The sequence below is a fragment of the Chinchilla lanigera genome, unplaced genomic scaffold (assembly GCF_000276665.1).
Source record: "Chinchilla lanigera isolate Chin_1 unplaced genomic scaffold, ChiLan1.0 scaffold00029, whole genome shotgun sequence".
Classification (NCBI taxonomy): Eukaryota; Metazoa; Chordata; class Mammalia; order Rodentia; family Chinchillidae; genus Chinchilla; species Chinchilla lanigera.
In genome coordinates, this window is record NW_004955430.1 from 10,470,141 (window position 1) to 10,490,948 (window position 20,808).

Below are 20,808 nucleotides of genomic sequence, written 5' to 3' on the forward strand. Positions count from 1 at the left end.
TAATTAAAAATTTACCAAGAAAGAAAAACCCAGGTCCTGATGGATTCATGGCTTAATTCTACAATAAATTTAGCGAAGATTTAATGCCAATACTCCTCAAACACTTTAATGAAATTGAATGGGAAGAAATTCTCCCTAACTGATTCCTGGAGGCAAATATTACCCTGATACCAAAACCAGAGAAAGACCCAACCGAAAGAGACAACTACAGGACAATTTCCCTAATGAACATAGATGCAAAAATCCTGAGTAAAATACTAGCAAACAGAATGCAGGAAATTATCAAGAAGATTATGCACATTGACCAAGTGGGATTCACCCCAGGAATGCAGGAATTGAACAACATATACAAATCAATAAATATAATGCAACATATCAACAGAGCCAAAGATAAAAATCACATGATCATCTCAATACTTTTGATAAAGTCCAATACTCATTCACGACAGAAATCCTACTGAGATACATGGTCTTTACATCAATCTGATAAGAGCCACTTATGGCAAAAGAACCACCAACATCATAGTAAATGGACAAAAACTGAAAGCCTTTACTTTAAAATAAGGAACAAGACAAGGATGTCCATTATCTTTATTCCTATTCAATATGATTCTGGAAATATTAGCCAGTTTCTCCAGCATCATTTATTAAAGAGGCTAACTTTCTTTCAGTGAACATGTTTGGACCCTCTGTCAACATGAGGTTGCTGAGCATGTTTATAGTTGCGTCTGCATCTTCTAATCTGTATTAGAATAGGAGTAATGATAAAGGACAGCCTTCTCTTGTTCCTGATTCTAAAGTAAAAGCTTTCAGTTTTTTTCCATTTAGTATGATGTTGGCTGTTGTTTTGTCATAAGCGGTTTTTATCAGATTGAGGTAAAGACCATCTATTTCAATTTTCTGTAGACAAGAGAGAGAAATAAAAGGAATAAAGATAGGAGAGGAAGAAGTGAAATTATCAATATTCGCAGATGATATGATACTCTACATAGAAGACCCCCAAAACTCCACCAAAAGACTCCTAGATTTAACAACCAAATTCAGTAGTGTAGCTGGATACAAAGTCAAACTCAAAAATCAATATCATTCCTGTACACAACAAACTCACTGAGAGAGAAATTAGGGAAACCATACCATTCATAATAGCATCGAAAAAAAGGAAACACTTAGGAATCAATCTAACAAAGGAAGTAAAGGATCTATACAGTGAAAATTACACTACTCTGAAAAAAGAGATTGAAGAGGACATCAGAAAATGGAAAAATATCACTTGTACTTGGATAGGAAAAACCAACACTATGAAAATGGCCATACTCCAAAAACTCCTATACAGAGTGAATGCAATCCTGATTTAAATACCATTAGCATACTTCACAGATCTAGAGAAATCATTCCTAATATTCATTTGGATAGACTAGGGACCAAGAACCACAAAGGCAATTGGAGGACACAAAGGCAAGTCAAGAGGCATCACAATCCCTGACTTGAAGTCATACTATATACTACTGTGGTAAAATTAGCATGGTACTGGCAAACACATTGACCTGAGGATCAGCAGAACAGATTAAAAAAGCAGACACAACTAAAAACACACTCAACCACCTCATGTTGACAAAGGGGCCAAACATGTTCATGGAAGAAAGATAGCTTCTTTAATAAATGATGCTGGAGAAACTGGCTCTCTGCATTCTGAAGACTGAAACTAGACCCATGTCTACCACCATAAATTAAATTAAAGTCAAAATGGGTCAAAGATCTGCATATTAAAACAGAAACACTAAATCTACTGGAGGAGAAAGTAAGTGAAAATCTTGAAGACATAGGGGTAGGCATAGATTTCATGAAATACCAAACTGCTTGGGAAATACTTTAGCGAATCTACAACTGGGACCTCACCTTATTAAAAGTTTTTGCACACCAAAAGAGAGTGAGAAGAAAATCCACAGACTGGGGGAAAATTTTAGTCAGCTATCCCTCAGATAAAGGAGTTCTCTCTAGAACACAGAAAGAATTTGTAAAAGTTGGACCCCTCAACTTCAAAGACCCAATCCAAAAATGGGCATCTGAGATGAATTCACTTCTCAGATAAAGAAATACAAACAGCAAATAAATATATGAAAAAAGTGCTCAACACCACTGGTCATTCAAGAAATGCAAATTAAAATGACACTGAGATTCCATTTCACTCCACTAAGAATGGCCATCATCAAGAAATCAACCAATAATAAATACTTTTGAGACTGTGGGAAAAGAAGAACACTTCTCTGCTGTTGGTGGGAGTGTAAACTGGTAGAACCACTGTGGAAATCAGTGTGGAGATTTCTGAAAAACACTAGAATTAGAGGCCCCATTCAATTCAGATATTCCCCTTCTAGGTATTTCCCCAGAAGAATTAAAAACATTATACCGCAAAGATATGTGTGCAACCATGTTTATAGCAGCACAATTTGTAATAGCTAAACCTTAGAAACAACCCAAATGTCCATCACTGGAGGAATAAATAAAATGATATGGTATTTTTATACAATGGAGTATTACTCAGCTATAAAGAAAGACAAATTTGAGGCTTTTACAGGTAAATGGCTGCAACTAGAGACCACACTCATAAATGAAATAAATCAGACTCACATATATAAACATTATATTGTCTCCCTAGTATAAGAACTGAAACAGTAAATAGGATCCCAAATCTACAACAGATATTGTGAAAGGGAAAGAAACTGCTCAAAAGGAAAGAAGAACTAGGATGGGGGAAGGAAGGGAAAAGAAAAAGTATATATATAAGTATACACAAGATAGCTCAGATAATTTTTTTATTTTAATAATAAAAGGAGGAAAACATTAACAGACAATCTTTTACAAAATAGCAAAACAACAGTACAGACAATACAGAGTTACAAACAAAGTAGTAGGAAATTAACAATGTTTGTTGTATTACATATTGATATCTTCAAAGTGGTTGTGAAATGCTAGGAAAACACTCAAGGATAAAGGGCAACTGGGATGTGGGAAAAGAGAAGAGAAAGAAGGAGAAATTTTGTATGTATGTATGTATATACAGGATAATTAACATAGTTGTTCTGCTGTCTTCTATTTCTTTGCTGAAAGAAACTGTCAATGAGTCCTTGATTGATCAATACTGCATGTCTCTATCTGTTTTCATGAGAAACCATTTTGAAGATAGCTAAGATAACTATGCTACTAATTTCTCATATTGTGCTCATATTGTTTGTTCAATTTTGCATGCCTATATTTTGTAATCTGAGCAACTACTTTAATGATAACCATACGTAATATATTAACCACTGTTAATTTCCTATTATCTTGTTTTGAAATTCTGTCTCATTGTTTTTATAGTTTTTTTCTTTAAAATAATAAAAAATGTGTATAGAAACTCAAGAACTGAAATATATGACATTTTCTTTAAATATACATGAAATGCTCAAAATTTTTGTATATTAGGTTACAAATATTCATAAAGAACTTTAGTAAAAACAGATCTATACAAACAACATTCTTTGATCAAAATGGGATAAAATTTAGAGTGGACCAATAATAACTTTAAAATTTTTCCCCGCATTCATTTTTCTGGTAGTGACAAAACAAAACAAAATTCTTCTATATATCTCTATGTCAAATGCAGGATTAAAGGGTAATTACAAAATACCTACAATAATAAAAACACTACATATTTAAACTTAGTGTACATAGTTAAAGCTGTAACCAGTGGAAAATTCACAAAACATACTTTCATTACTTTTAAATGATAAAAGAAACAACTGAATTAAACTATTAACTGAGAAACTAAGTGCAAAACAAGACAATGCTAACCAAAAACAAAAATAAAGGGGAATACTTAACCATAGATGAAGGCAGAAATTAAAATTTAGTAAACAGGAAAGAGTAGAATAGAAAAATTTTAGAGCTCTTCTTTGGAAATAAGTACACAATAAATGGAGCAAAAAGAATAAAATAAAACCTCCATTATAATCAGAAAATAATAAGACAGAAATTAGGGATAAGAAAGAAGGTGTCATCTCAGGCATAAAAATATTTGAAAATCTTGATATAATGAATCTTTCCCATTCATAACAAATATAATTATTAACTAGTAAAGAAATAACTTTAGCAAAGAGATTCTGGAAAACAAACATTTACCTATTCAGGGAATTTAAAGAGAAAGAATTTCATATTTTACAGAACAAATAATTTTCTGACTTTGTTAACTCTTTAAGGGCATTAAAACACAAGGGGAAAAACTTCATTCAAAAATACTATTGATCATATCTTAAACCAAAAATGAATAGAACTCACTCAAAAGAGAAAAAGGCAGAATAATCTCATAAAATTTTAATTTCTGCCTTCATCTAAAGTGCAATACTAAATTTATCCAGGTTTTTATGAGATAGTACAAAGAAGCTTCCTATAGGTTTTGTTTGACAACTACAAATATAATTAAATATTGTGAATTTATCAATATGATTTTTCACATCCATATGTCATAGGAAAAAAGAAAGTGATCATTTCCAATATGCCAACAATGTCTAGTATAATACTTGATAACTAGGACTGGACAGGAATGAAATCTTTTTCAATTTGATATAGAATATTAATCTTGCATGATATCTAATAATAAACTTCTAGGAACATTCTCTTTAGAGGAAAAAATATAAGAATGTTTCCCATTATATAGCATTATACAGCATTTTTCTGCAATTTATAACCCATGAAAAAAAGATCAGGCAACAGAAAAACATGATTATTGGAAAAGAGGACAAATACTACTTAGTAGCATTTTGATGGTCTGTTTCAAAATTCCCCATACAGGCAAAAATCTATTCAAAACTAATAGCCTTAATAAGATTTAATCTAGGTAACTAATTATAAACTAAATATACAAAGATAACCAGCTTTTCTTTTTTTATTGTACAGGACATTGAATTTAAGCCTTTTGACCTGACTTACATCTCTTTCTCTCTCTTTCTCTCTCTCTCTCTCTCTCCCTCTCTTTATATATAAAATTTTTTTTTAGACAGGATCTCGCTAAGCTACATAGCTGCACAGACTGGGTTTGACTTGCAATACTCCTGCCTCAGCTTCCCATAGGGCTGGTACTATAGCTGTGAGCACCATGCCCTGCTCAACTAACTTTATATACAGCAGCAATTATTAACTACACTTAATTTAAACACCCCAATCATGATGAAATAAATAAATTACCTAGAAATGTATTTTGAAAACAATGTTTAAGAAGCCCAGGAAGAAAACTACAAAAAGTTATTGTAAGCTTAACTAAGAAGATACGAATAAATGAAGAGTCATACTGTACACAATGATCCAGGTTGTTTACTGAAACTTGTAACACTATCAGTGTTGAATGGGGCCCAGAGCAACATAATCTAGTACCAGTGTGGAGCACAGATGCAAAAATCCTAAGTGAAACAAAATCAACCCAAGGACAGGAGCATATAATATAGTAACACTTTCAGATCAAATAGAGTTTATCTGCAGAGCGTGGTGGTGCATAGCTGTAATCCCAGCACTCGGGAGGCTGAGGCAAGAGGATCGCTGTGAGTTCGAGATCAACCTGGGCTACAAAGTGACCTCAAGACCAACCTGAACTGTATAGCGAGACCCTGTCTCAAAACAGAAGGCAAAAAAAAATAGAGTATATCCTAAGAATGCAAATATTAATCAGCCTTGGCAGAAAGCTTATCTGTCTTGCTCCTTTATTGTCTGCATTTATTGTTCTTGGTATATAATAATTGCTCAATAAATATACATTACCTGAAAAAATAAAAGGCAACATTTTATTTTGTTACATGAACAGATTAAAGAAGGAAATCTACGACATACCTTAATGATGGCAAAATTTTGATAGATAATATATCTACTTTTTCTCAGATTTCAAGGAATCTAGAAATATAATAAACACTTTTATCCCATTAAAGATTTCTATCACAACCCCACAAGTAGTGTTATACTTATTAGCAAAATGCTAGATTCAGGAGCAAGAAAGATGTGCTTCCTATCACTTTGACTTGTTAAAACTTTACTGAAATTTTTAATCAACTAACCAATACAGAAAAAAGAAATAAGAACTGTGAATTTGACAGAAGAGACAAAAATAGTTACTCATAGATGATACCATCTGTACTCAGAAAAGTCAGAGGCACACATGACAACTGATAATGCTACGGGCCGAACGTTTGAGTCCCCTCAAAATTTATAGTTGACACTTTGAGCTCTGATGTGATGATACTTGGGGATGAGGCCTTGGAGAAAGAATAAAGGCACAAAGGTGGCGCCTTTGTGACGACAGACACGCCCTTAGAAGAGACCGGAGATAGCTTGCTTCCTCTCTCACCCTCACCATGGAAGGAAGAGTGAGACGCACCTGCTCACAAGCCAAGCCAGGAAACCAGCCCTCAGGAGAGCACACCCTGCTGGTACACTGATCTCAGAATTCCGGCCTCCAGACTGTGAAAAATTAATGTGTATTGTTGAAGCCACTTATTCTACGAAATTTTGTTATAGGAGATCTGGAAGACTGAGACAGATAAATGAAGAGATTAGCTCCAAGGTCAGTACACACAAATCCATGCCTTTCCATGTTCTAATAATAACTAAATAAAACTTTAACATTGTTCCATTCACGAATTTGACAAAAGAAATTCTTAGGAATGAAATAAGAGAAATATGCAAGACCTAGATGAAAAATGTCATAAAACTTTATAGAAACACTGAATAAATGAAGAGGAGACCATGTTCCTGGATTGAAAAACACTTCCCTATAATTTATTTATAAATGAAATTAAATATTAATAATACTTCCTACAGAAACTCAACAACCCACTTTCAAATTTTGAAAGAGAAAATAAAAGAAAAGCCGAGACTTTTGTGGAAAAGAACAGCGAGCAGGAGCTCCCAACCAAACATGGAAACAGATTATAATCTACAGTAATTAATAAAGTGTGATATTGGTCAGGGAGTAAGAATTAATGAATGGACTAAAAGGAAAATGAATTTTAGATGCTTACTACATATTATTTACTAAAAGAATTTCATGTGAATTTAAAAATTGCGCAGGACTGAAACTGTCATCTAAGCTTTGTCACAATATGGCCACCTAATGGTTCTCAGGGGTCCCAGGGTGAGTGTTCCAAGCTCCTTCATGGTTCATAACTGTGATAATTGGTTTTTGCACCGTTGTGTAAGGTGTGATTTCCTGAAACTGTGTTATGACATTGGCAAATTACCTGTTTGATATGAATGCAAAGGGAAAAAAGTTGAGTGTCCCAAATGAACACAGTGGAAGGTGAGTGACGTACTATGGCTTAACCTCCAAAGCCAACAGAGTAGCTTCTGCCATATTCTGCTGGTCAACCAATCACTCAAGTTGGTCCAGATTCAAGGGAGAATACATGAAAAGCTCATCTCTCACTAGGAGAAAATGTCAAAGAATATGAAGACATATTTTTGAATTGCTATATCCTCTCAATCCTGGATGGTGTACTGTACTGAAGTAGGAACAGATTTCTATGTGAGATATCTCCTGAGCTGAATATCATTTTGTTTTCTGACTGTTTAGACTAGTAAGCGTTTAATGAATTAACATATGTAAGATACCAAGTTGCTTGTTTAGAAGAAGTTAACATCCTTGCAGTAGCTGAAAATAAAGAGGTTGTTCATTTATTTGCATAATCATAGTGGTCTTTCCCATGGTCATGATGAATTCATCTTGGGCTAATGTGTTATAAATTACAAAATTTTGAGGTATAAACAGGTAAATTTCCATGATTTGTATGTGTAGACTGACAATACAATTTCTGGGTCTCCTTCACCTTCTTAGAAAGTACAAAAAGTGTATGACTTTCTGAAAAACTCTCATAGTACATACTCCCAAATATGCAATGTCTAGTTTCCTGCCTTTATTATAGTCTGGTTTTAAACATCAATGTCCCCTTCCCTTCCCTTTCTAATTCTGGCATTGTGGGCATCATGACACATGCAGTACCTAGAAAACTGAGCATTTTCATAGAAACCCCTCTCAGGATTTACCATATAACACTCTTTTCTCATGCTTAGATAGTGAGCAAAAGCTCATAAAATGCATATCATATCATTATGTTATGTTTAAACATTTTTATTTCTCCAGAGAATTTAAAATATACAAACATGTGACTCTGTGAGGAAATGATCCAAAAAAGATTATAAATGCAGCTATAAATGTCAAAGTTCCTAAAACATTTCACTGGCTCTATCTTCAGAAGAAAGTGTTTACACAGAGCACACGCCAGTGTGTTTTATTATTGTTATTGTGGGCATTAAATGTTACAAACGCGCTCTGTTTGACATACACATAAGCGATGGTCTCCACAAAGTTGAAGAATCACCTCTAGCTCTGTTAGGCTGATCAGGAAGAACAATTCACTGAGGCACGGCCAGCACCGCAGCAAGCACGGCACTGACGTTGCTAGCACACAGCTAGAAGATGGGGCCTTGGTTTCAGTTTTTAGCTTAATAAATGTTTAACTTTCAGATTTTGCTTATTTTCCATGGGTATTCTGGAGAGTATTTCATTAAGTGATTAATCATAACTCCCTTTCTTGTTTGATCTGTTAAGGATTATTAAGATTTCTTCTTTTCTTAAAAATATGCATATATATGACTATGACTGAATAGAGATGTGTGTGTGTGTGTGTGTGTGTGTGTGTGTGTAATGAACAAGAAAGGAAGTAGAAGGAAAGAGAGGAGGGGAGGGAAGACTAAGGAAGGTGCAATGAGAAGGAGGTAGGAGAGAGTTTTGCAGGATAGTTTTGTGGTATCTAGAGTATCTACTTGTTAGTTTCTCTTACCTTTATTTTTACTGGTAATCTTTGCAGCATACAATGACTGTATTCCTCTTGTGCAGTTGGTACCTGCATATAACACATTTGAGTTCTTTATTCATCTTTTTCCCTTTCCCTCTATCTCTATCCCATTCCTTTTCAAAAGATCTATCTCCCTATGTACTATTTACCATCTATCTTTTATTTTGTTCTTTATTTATGATTTAGATTTCTTGTATAAGAGAAACCATGTAATATTTAAACTTGTGTGTCTGATTTATTTTACTTAATATTATGATCTGAAGATATATCCATTCTCCTAAAATGACTCATTTGTCCTTCTTCTGAAAGAGTAGTGCCCCACTGTGTACAAACACCATATTTTCTTTATCCATTTATCTGTTGATGGGCATATAGGCCACTTCTATGATTGAGCTATTATGAATTGTGCTGTTATAAACATGGATATGCACGTATCACTGTCATATGAAGCTTTAAAATCTTTCAGGAAGACACCTCATAGAGGAATATCTGAGTTAAATGGAATTTTTGTCTTCAGGTTTTTTTTGAGGAATCTATGTACTGATTTCCATGGTGATTGTAATAGTTTACATTTCCACTAACAATGTAGAAGGAATCTTTTTTTCCCACAGCTTCGCCAGCATTTGTTATTATTTGATCTCTTGGTGATAGTCATTCTTTCTGGGATAAGGTGGAATCTTAGTGCTGTTTTCACTTGCATTTCTGTAATGGCCAGGCATGTTGAACTTTTTTTCATGTATTTATTGGTCATTTGTTCTTCTCAGAAGTGTCTGTTCATTTCAGTTGCCCACTTTTTTGAATAAGTCTTTTAGTTTGGAAGGAGGCTAATTATTTTGAGTTCTTTATATGTTCTAGGTATTAGTCCTCTGAGGATATAAATAAACCTGCCTCCAAATCCTGGGTGGTATTTCAGTGTTTTTGTTTGCCATTACAATTCCATAAGAATTTTAGGATTGCAAAGTATTCTCTAGTTTTGTGAGGAATGCTATTGGCATTTTGATTTTGATAGCATTAAATCTGTACATCAATTTTAGAAGTATAGCCATTTTGATTATATTGGTTCTACCTATCTAGGATCAGGGGAGATCTTTCCATTTTCTGATGTCTTTTGCTCTTTTTTTTTTTTTTCATATACTGTAGTTTTAATTGTAGAAGTCTTTCTCATTCTTTGTTAGGTTAATTCCTAAGTATTTGTTTGTGCTATTTTAAAGAATATTGTTTGCCTAATTTATTTCTCAGTGAGTTCATTATTAGCATACAGGAATGCTATTGATTTTTGTGTGTTGATGTTGTATCCTATTGTACTAGTGAATTTGGTTACTAATTCTAGAAGTTTTTTGGTGGATTCTTCGGGGTCTGTGTAGAGGATCGTGTCATCAGCAGATAACTATAATTTGGTTTCTTGCTTTCCTATGTGTGTCCTTTTTATTTCTTTCTCTACTCTGATTACTCTGGCTAATGGTTCGGAGACTACTGAACAAGGGTGACAATAGTGGATATATTTGTCTTATTCCTGTTTTCAGAGGAAAAGCTTTCAGCTTCGCCCATTTAGTATGATGCTTGTCATAAATGGCCTTTATCAGATTGAGATAAGGTCCTTCTACATCTATTTTCTTCATGAATGGATGAAGAAATTTGTCAAAGGCTTTTTCTGCATCTATTGAGATGATCATGTGATTTTTGTCCTTGTTTCTGTTTATGTGATGTATTACATTTTTTGATTTGTGAATGTTGAATCAATCATTCTTGCATCTGGAATGAAGCTTACTTGGTTGTGATGCATGATCTTTTTGATGATTTGTTGCAGTTTGTTTGCCAATATCTTGTTGAGGAATTTCTGTGTGTGTGTTCATTAAAGAGATTGACAAATTGTTCTCTCTTTTGGTTGGATCTTCATCTGGTTTTGATATCAAAATAATGCTAGTTTCAGGAATGACTTTTAGAGTATTCCTTCCCTTTTGATTTCCCAAAGTGTTTGATGCTGGCTTTAGATTTTCCCTGAAGTTCTTGTAAAATTTGACAGTGGACATATCAAGACCTTAGCTTTTCTTAGTAGGTATTTTATTACTACTTATGTTTCTTTGCTAGTTATTGGGTTAATCAGGGTTTGTATATCTTCATGGTTCTTTTTTATTTTGGGGGATTCTTTTTTCATTATTATTTTAGTTTATTACTGTGTGTTTAGTACACAACATTTACATTCCTTGTGGGAAGTTGGCACATGTACCTAACACATCCCAATTCCTTTTATTCATCTTTTATCCCTTCCATCTCCTCTCCCTCCATCTCTTGATTGCTTCATCCACTGAGAATAGTCTGTCTCCCTATTTCCTACTATTTACCTTTACTTTTACTCTGGGTTTCGTGTATAAGCTAAATAATGCAATATTTAAGCTTGTTTTTTCACTTAACATTATAGTCTCCAGGTGAATCCATTTTCCTACAAGTGATGCAAGTCTATCCTTTTTTATAGCAGAGTAGTACTGCATGGTGTGTAAATACCATATTTGCTTTATCTATTTATCTGCTGATGGACATATAGATTTCTTCAAAGATTTAGCTATTATTTTGCTTCCATGATTTAGCTATTAAATTGTGCTGCTATAAATGGGTATGCATGTATCACTGTAATATGATGTCTTTTAGTCTTTTTAGGAAGATACTTAGGGAATAGCTAAGTCAAGCTGGAATTTGTAGTGTTAGTTTTTTAAGAAATCTCCATCTTGACTTCTATAAGGGTTATACTAATTTATATTCCTACACTGTTGGTTGAGTTGTGGTAATTCCTATGCATCTAGGAATCTATCTGTTTCTTTTCAGTTTTCAAATTTATTGGAGTAAATGTTTTCAGAGTAGTTTTACTAATAATCTTTTGGATTTTGTCATGACCATTTTGATTTCACTTTTTCATTTCTAATTGTATTGATTTTAGTCTTTTTTTTGGTAGGATTGACTAAGGGTTTATTTTGTTTATTCTTTCAAAGAATCAGCTCTTCAATTCATTGATTCTTTGTATTTTTTTAGTCTCAATTTCATTTATTTCTGCTCTAATCTTTATAATTTCCTTCCATGCACTAGCTTCAGATTTGGATAATTGCTGTTTGTTTAGGGCCTTGAGATGCATCACTGGGTCACTTATTTGGGCTCACTGTGAGTTTTTTTCACATAAACATTGCATCTATATATGTCACTCTTAGGATTGCTTTCATTGTATCCCATAAGTTTTGATATATTTTACTGGCATGATGTTTTGATTCTAGAAACTATCTAATTTCTTCCTTTTTTCTGTGACCCATTGGTTATTAAAGAGTATATTATTTAATTTCCATGTATTTGTGCAATTTCTGTGGTTTCTTTTTCCAATGATTTCTAGTTTTATTTTGCTATGGTCTGATAATATGCATGAGATAATTTTTATTCTTTTGCATTTACTTATGCATGCTTTATGGGCTGGGGTGTGGTCTATTTTGGAGAAAGTTCCACGTGCTGCTGAGAAGAATATGTGTTCTGTTGTTGGGTAAAACAGTCTGTAAATATTTATTAAATTTATTTCTTCAAAGGTTTGGTTCAAGTCTGATGTTTCTTTGTTGATTTTTTATGTCATCAATCTATTTGTGACAGTAAAGTAGAAGTCCCCCACTATAATTGTGTTGATGTTTATCTGACCTTTTATGTCAAGTAATGTTTATTCTGTAAAGATGAGTGTGCTATTGTTTGGTGCATATACATTTGTTATTGTTTTCTCTTCCTGTTGAATTGTTCCCTTAACCATATGTAGTGATCTTTTTTGCTTCTTGTCATCAGTTTTGATGTGAAGTCCACTTTGTCTGAAAATAGGACATCTATTCTTGTTTGTTTTCAGGTTGCTGTTGCATTGAATATTGTTTTCCATCCTTTGATTTTTAGTCTATCAATTTCTTTTGGGATTAATTGTGTTTCTTGTATATAGCATATCATGGGTTTTGTTACTGGTTCCATTCTGCCAATCTGTGTCTTTTGACTGGGGAATTGAAACCATTCACATTGAATATTAGTACCGAGAGTTGTTGACTTGTTCCTATTACTGCATTATTTTTCTGTTGCTGATTTCTTTTCTTTTTTTTTCCTTCCTGCTTAACTGTTTATCCTCACTGGTGTATTTATTCTATAAGACATTTTTACATTGTTGGCTTCATTATCTCTTTCTAAAACAGTGATGGTGAACCTTTTGGAGCTTTCAATGATACAAACAGCCTACTAGGCATGCATGACATAGGTTCACCACTACTGTTCTAAGATATCCTTAAGAATTTTTTGGAGTGCTGGTTTAGTGGTCATAAATTTTTAAGTGCTTTTTCACGGTAAACCCTTATTATTCCATAAATTCTGAAACATAGTTTTTCAAGATATATCAGTCTGGGTTGGAAGTTGTTTTCACTTAGGACTTGGAATACTTCACTTTAAGCTCTCTTGGCCCTTAAAATTTGTTTTGAGAAGTCTGAAATAATCCAAATAGATTTCCCTTCACAGGTGACTTGTTATGTTTCTCTAGCAGTTTTTAGGACTCAGTCCTTGCATTGGATTTCTGTGATTTTGACTATGATATGTCATGGAGTAGTTCTTTTCTGATTATGGCTATTTGGGGTCCTGTGTGACTCACATTTCTGTATGCTAAATCCTTTCCCCATTTTGGAAACTTTTGCTATTATTTCTATAACTTTTTTTAATGTCATTTATTTGGTTTTTTGTTAATTGTAGTTAATCTTAGATAAATGTTATTTGTGCCATCTAGTAGTCCTGGGATCTGTTTTTCATATTCTCTTATTGTTTTCAAGGTATCTCTAAGTAATTTGTCTCTGACGTCACCCATATCTTCTAGTCACATTACTCACTTGTGCTGCCAATATTTTCAATGGAGTTTTAAAATTCTCCTGGATTTCTATTTGGTGTCTTTTAATGGATTCAAATTCTTTGCTAAACTGCTCATTCATGTTTTGTATAGTTTTGTTTAGTTCATCTATTTTTTTATTAGTGTCTTGTGTGTACTTGCTGATCATTTGGTTTATTAAGTACATTATCTGTTTCTTTATATCTTCTTTGAACCAAGCATGATCCAAGCATGTCATTGATTTGTTTTTTTAACTTTTTCCTTTTGTAATTTGGAATAATTCATTGGTGTAGCTTTTGATTTCCTCTCCCTTGATACTCTAGGGAGTTCAGAGGTTTTGGAGGCATTTTGTTGCCTTGTCATATTTTGTGTGTGTGTGTGTGTGTGTGTGTTTGTGTGCATGAGCTGAGAGCTACTTATAGTGGAAAGAGTTTGTTGCTAGTATGGAGCTCTTTTTAGTTAGTGTCTACTTTTCATTGATGCAGTCTTGGTGTGGCTAAACATGTGTCTTTGCCTCTGTCTCAAGATATGACCCCCTCCAATAATTTGGGAGGGGAAATATAGTGTAATTTGTCTAGAACCCAATTGTTCAGAAATTAACTGCAATATTGTTTAATAACACAAAGGCACTCCAGATATTTGCATAGAGAGAAAACCCAATTAATAGCAACAACTATGCCTTCCTAGGAATTGTAACTAAGTAAGCAGCAATTATAGTATCAGTGACAAACTGGAAACTGATATGCCTGGATATCAATGTGCCATATCTTATTGAACAAATAATATACCCTTAAGCATAAAAAAAGAGATCTGTAATTGTAGTATAAAAGCTAAGACAGAAAATATTGATATAGAGTATCTACTAAATGTAATAAATAATAACAGAAAAGAATTCAACAGTAATAGCATAATCCTAAGTATCAAAAGATTTATGATTATTCTAATAAAGTTAGGGGATGTGGGAAATGGGAGAATGAAAGAAGAAAATTTTGAAAAATTAAGCGGTGAAAGATGAGAAAAGTAGAGGAATGTGAGATTAAGAATCCTATTAAGGAGTAAAAGGAAATTAATAGAATTAGATAAAAGTAAGTGAAAAGAACAAACAAAAGAAAAAAGAAGGAAGAAATAAAATATTTAAAGGAGAAAAAAAAACCCTAAACCTAAAAAAACCAAAGAAGAGGCTGAAAAAAAACTGACTAGAAATTTTTTTTTTTTCTTTTTGAATGTGTGACTTCATTCCAAAATGTACAGTCTTAGAGTCCAGTCATGGTTTTCTCTGCATAGATTTATTGTTCTTGGGTTTATAAGCCTTCCCTCCATTGCAGAGGCTCCTTTCGTGGTACATCCCAGACTGTGGCAAACATCCAAACTGAGATATGTCTTGTTCACATTGATTGTTGGGAAAGCAGTCAGACCTCTGATCTATATGAAAAGAGGCACCAGGGCTGGGGTCCAAGGAGTCCACTGGACTTAATTCCAGCACTTTCAGACCCTGCTGCCTCTGAAAAACAAACAACATGAGCTTGGCTTCTCAAGGAAGGCAGGGCCCTGTGTTTTTCCTGGCCCCAACTTAAATTTGTCAGGGGTTCTACGTCTAGCCTGTTCCTGCTCCCCAACCATCACCCACACTGTCTCTAACACAGTCACTGTGGAAGGGTAACACTGGAAACCCTACAGTGAAGTTGTTTTGTAGTTGTTCTGTGGGTTAGTCTTAAACGGTCAATACCATTCCAAAATGGCTCCAGATTGAACACTCTCTGGCAACATGGGAGACATTGCCCTGAATTTCTTCTCCAACTCTAACCTGCTGTGTGCAAGAAGTCACTTTTTGGGTGAAAGTCCATGTTGCTTTTTCAGTTTAGAATAGCCATGCACTTTTCTTGGGGCTAGTGCTCCTGGACCACTCCATTGCTTGCCCCTGGAGCTCCTGACCTTGGGGGTTTACTTTGTACCTATAGAGACTGCTTTCCTGCTTTCACTTGTCTTTAGTTGGTCAACAGTAAGTTACATCTAATTAGGTCCATGCTCCTTTCCAAAGAACATTTTCTGCTCTCAGCTGCTTTGCCCTGTTTGTTCTGTATAAAGAGAGTCCTCTATCCTAACATTCACCCCATACCAGTATCTCCAAAGCGGTGCTGTCCAATAGAAATGTAACTTGAGGTTGGGTGCAATGACACATGCCTATAGTTCCAGCTGCTCACAAGTCAGATGCAGGAGGATCGCTTGAGTGAAGGAATTCAAGACCAGTCTGGGCAACATAGCGAGACCCTGTCCCAAAAGAAAAGAAGTAAAAAAGCGACAAAAATGTAAACCACACATTAACTTTATATTTCTAGTGGATGCCTTAAGAAAACTAAAAAGAACCCAAGAGTGTTAATAGATCCCTGAAATCCCTCTTGGTATGCCTTACTCTGGGAAGCTGACGCAGGAAGACTATAAGCTCAAGACCAGCCTGGGCAATTTAAAAACTTACCAAACACTGTCTCAAAATTAAAAATAGAAAAAGCAGTTGGAAAGCAGTGTGATGGCCTTGGGTTCAACCCTTAGTACTGTAAGAAAAGAAAGAAGAAAAAAGTAGAAAGAAACAGATGAAATTAATTTTAATATTATATTTTGTATGATGCAATATATCTAAAATATTACCAATATACCAGTATAAACATTTCTGCATCATGTTTTGGTGGTAATTGTTTTGATACCCAGGGTGGTTTATACTCACAGCACATATCAAGTCAAGCTAGCCAATCTTCCAATAGACCCTGTCCTCCTATTGCTCCCTATTTATCCTTGAAATAAATTTCTCTTACTTTGAACCAGATTGAATTTGGTTTTGCTCCTTAAAACCAAACCAAGATGAATACAACAGCAAGGAGAGGGCTTGATCACAGTGTTTTAGTTATTTATTCCTTGTCTTTTGAGGAATGATGTGGTACAGCACCAGACGTTTTTTATTCAGCTATGTGCCATTGGAGATGTTTGGGATTATTTGTTCTTTACTTGATGATAGAATTTCACTTTGTCTTCAGATGTATCCCTTTCTATTTGATGTTACATTGTGTTTGCAAAACTACTGGTACAGTGCAATTTTTCATCAAACAGTTCTGAGAGTTCTTAACAATGCCCTTTGAGACTATTATAAAAGTTGTTAGCATTAAACTGCCCTAGTGAGGTGCTGTCTTTGATACCATATAATTTCATTAATTTAAATCCAAGCAAAAATCAAATTTTCCAATTCATCTAAGCCATTTATTAGCCTTAGCTTTCTTGGTGATTAACTTTGATGACAATGGTGTTTCACACAATTTATGAACATAAAACTCTGTTTCCTGCATTACAGTGGATTATCTTTTGGTAAACATTTTACTTGGGAGTAGTTTAGAGGAACCATAAGTCTAGGAGTTAATGATCCAAGCCTCAGTTTACCTATTAATTAAATGGAGGAGTTTTCTGGCTATAAAATATGCAGAAAAAAACAACAGATCCTAATTGTGTTTATGAGTGGTATATATATGCAATATGACACAGTATTGTGATTGTTTTACATTTATTTTAATGTTATTGATAGTGTTTTAAGAGTGAAACAACTGATTGGAAACAATGGAAATTTTTATTTTACTTCTAAAATTTACTCTAATTGTAATTGTTTCCATTTCACGGACCTTACATATGCAGGAGGAAGACCCAGTTTTGACACACTTTTGGAACACTCCTTAAATTCAAAACGTAAGGAGTGTCCCAAAACTCAGTAATCAGTGCAAATACTTTAATGGAATATTGATAAAAATAAAAATTATGAAGGAAAATACATTTGAATTTAAAATAAAGGTAAGATTAGGGATTGCAGTGAGCAGAGAACACTGACTTTGGCTAATAAAATTCATCAATGCAGATTACTAAGGTTGCTTATAATTTTAGAAGAATCCACCAAAAATAGATTTCAATCAGTTTTATTGATCATTGGGTTCTAATCTCTTTTCTTATGTATCATTGTTTTCTCAATCTTCTCACTTTAGGGTTCTCCCCAGATATTGTAAGAAGAAATTCAAATGTGTTTCACTCTTCAAATCAAATTTAAGGAAGTACTCTGTTGATGCTGCATAATTCTAAATAACTGTGAAGCCTACTTTTAGGCAGAATATAAATAACATGCTTGAGAATAGGAATCTATGAATAGTTCTCTGAGTAAAAGAACGGTGTAGCTAATTTCACTCCATTGAGGTAATGCTAAACAAGATGAGTTGTTTTATTTCATACAAAGGAATGACAAAATTAAAGCATGTGAAAATGTGATAAGATTTTCAATTATGATTTTCCCCCCAGCTTAGATTTCTACTCTTCTGGGCTGCTAGAAATAGAATTCTCAGAAGAGCCACCTTCTCTTTCATGAGCCTTGTAAAAATCAATCTGGTCTAGACTTGACTTTATTAGTTGTCTCCTGATTCCTTCATGTTTTTATTATCATTTCAGATTATTGTTCAGGTCAAATAGGAAGAAGGAAGTAGTAAGGTTGATTGTATGTGGCACTAAGGGCTAAATAGGTGCTTATCAAACTTTATTCTTTTGGGTTTTTATTAAAATTTGAATGCCAGAATGGCACCTGAAAAATCTGCATTTCTAACAAGTTCTCTGGTGATACCCAAGTTGCTGTCCCATGGACCACACTTTGAGTAGTGAAGTTCTATGCTGCTTGTGAGATTCTGTCATTGGTTTTGAAGCTGAATGTTTAAATAATTACTGCATCTGGAAAAACAGGTTCTGTAGAATATGCAGTCCTTGAAAATAAGATTTTTGCTTTGTTTTTATAGTCCCAGTTCCTAGGGCAGTGTAGAATTTGTTCGAGGTACTAAAATGTGGAAGGTACTTAATTGTGCCATTTGAATGAATACATTTGGAGCCAATTTTAGAACAAGGGTTTCTTTTTTGTACGTGTTTTTTGGGTTTTGGGTTTTTTTTGTTTTTTAATTCATTGGATTCTATTCTCTTTGGCAATCTGGTAAATTCTACAGACTTCTCAGGATAATATTTTTATATGCATAAAATAAAATTTATAGGGTTTACAAAGCAAACCAATTATATGGAATTATAGTTATCAAAATATATAAAAGTCAAATGTGTGATGTAATAATGCATATGCTTCTAAAAAAAAGCAAAACCTAGCAGTGGATCTAATAATTACTATAATTTTGAAGAAGTAATGAATATAAACAATGTTTTCAGATATCTACAATGACTGTAATTTGATAGGAAAATATCTGTGATTTCTCTTAGTGATAAAGAGACAGATACTGCTAATGTACTACTAATTGTTTCATAATTGAAGGATGTACTAAGATTCCATTTGAGTTGAGTGAAAATAATGTAACTATTTTCACATGCAAGTTCACAGATACCCTGAATTCTACCCATGACCCTCGGAGGGTCTGTGAGCCTCAGTTTCAGAGCATGATTTTAGACCATTCCTGAGCTTTGTTTTCTTAAGCTTTTCCAATATTGGATGGAAACTGTTTCATGAAAACAAAAAAAGCATAGCACTACTTACGATTATTTAATCCAACAAAGTATCTCATGCTAGACATATTTTTTAACACAGCGCTTCCACTTGCAAAAATCTGGAATAGCTTTTTCTAGTGATTATTTTCTTTCCTTTTATTCATGTCTACAACAATGACAAAAATATAATGTATGCCCTTATTCACTGAATAAACAACTCACAAGTGCAACTTGGTAAAATGCACTCCCATGAAACAGATCCATAAACCTGGTACGCACATCAAGACCCACCAGGAACGCTTGAACTAAATCTTCATTTGCTCTTCACAAACATTTCACCTGGTCCTCTAAATGAATTATGTGCTGCCTCATTGACAGGAAATGTAACAGACTACCCATCAGAGAGACAGAACAGGGCTTGTGGGATTGTTTTATGGGACAATTTCACAGGTGTTAACAATAGAGGTGGGCTGAGGCGTTTCAAGCAAGAGAAGGTAACTGAGTTATTCAAACACCTGTTGGCAAGTTGTGCCCTTTACCTTGTTTGCTTTGTGTTTCACAGAGCCATCTCATTGGTCTTCTCCTTTGGAAGACAGAAAGTGAGGGGAGGGAACGAGTAAGCCCTGCAATTCAGCACACTGCCAAGGACACCCTCACCCTTAGAACAGGAGTCTCCAACTTGGAGCCTCAGGGCAGGATACAGCGGAGGATGTTTCATCTGCTTCACAAGCCATTAGTACAAATTGAATTCGAATGTTCTTAGGCACTGATGTGCAGGTAAATGTTTAAATAGCGAACTCTGATGTAGGAGGGGTGGAAGCCGTGATTTCTGGAGCTTGCCGATTTCTGTGGTATAAATGGTGGATCCCTAGCTTTACAGTGAGAACGCTGAGAGAGGACTTGGGAAGAACTGTGTGCCGCCCACCCTCCAGAGTCCATGTGGGTTTCCACTCTTCAGAGTCCACGTCATCTGCCCTGGCCCCAGTGAGAGATGGAATTCGTGACTTCTGCCAGCAGCTTTTCGAGGCTCCTGAAGTTGGTCACAAAGCCGGAGTGAGGAATGTGCTGGCTCTTTTGCGGTGTCATCAGAGACTCGCGTTCATGGTGAACTCGCGTTCAGGATGATTTGGCAGAAAAAAACAAGAATTGAGGTTGGGACGCAGGAGCCGCAGAAAGTGTGGCTTGGATGTCACTTAACTGGGGGCTGCCTGTCTCTGTTCCCATCTGTCAAAAAACAGCTGCAAGGTCACAGTAAATGAAAGGTGGGATTCACTTGAAAATGCAAGAGGACCACATAGAAGAAGATATGTTATGATTTCTCCCCCTCAGCTTCCCCATTCTACCAAATGAGACATTCGGCAAGGGCTGGATGCTATTTGTCTTTTCACACATCCTTTTGCTAATTTTCAGCGGGCTTCTAAGCGCTGATATAAATGTGCAGGCCGTGTGGAAACTGACGGTGAGACAGATTTATATTAAAAATTATACACATCTATTTTACTACCACATTTAATGATGCAATTATTGTTAAGACGAAATACATTTTGAGTTTCTTGAAATGAAATAAAGACAAGAACA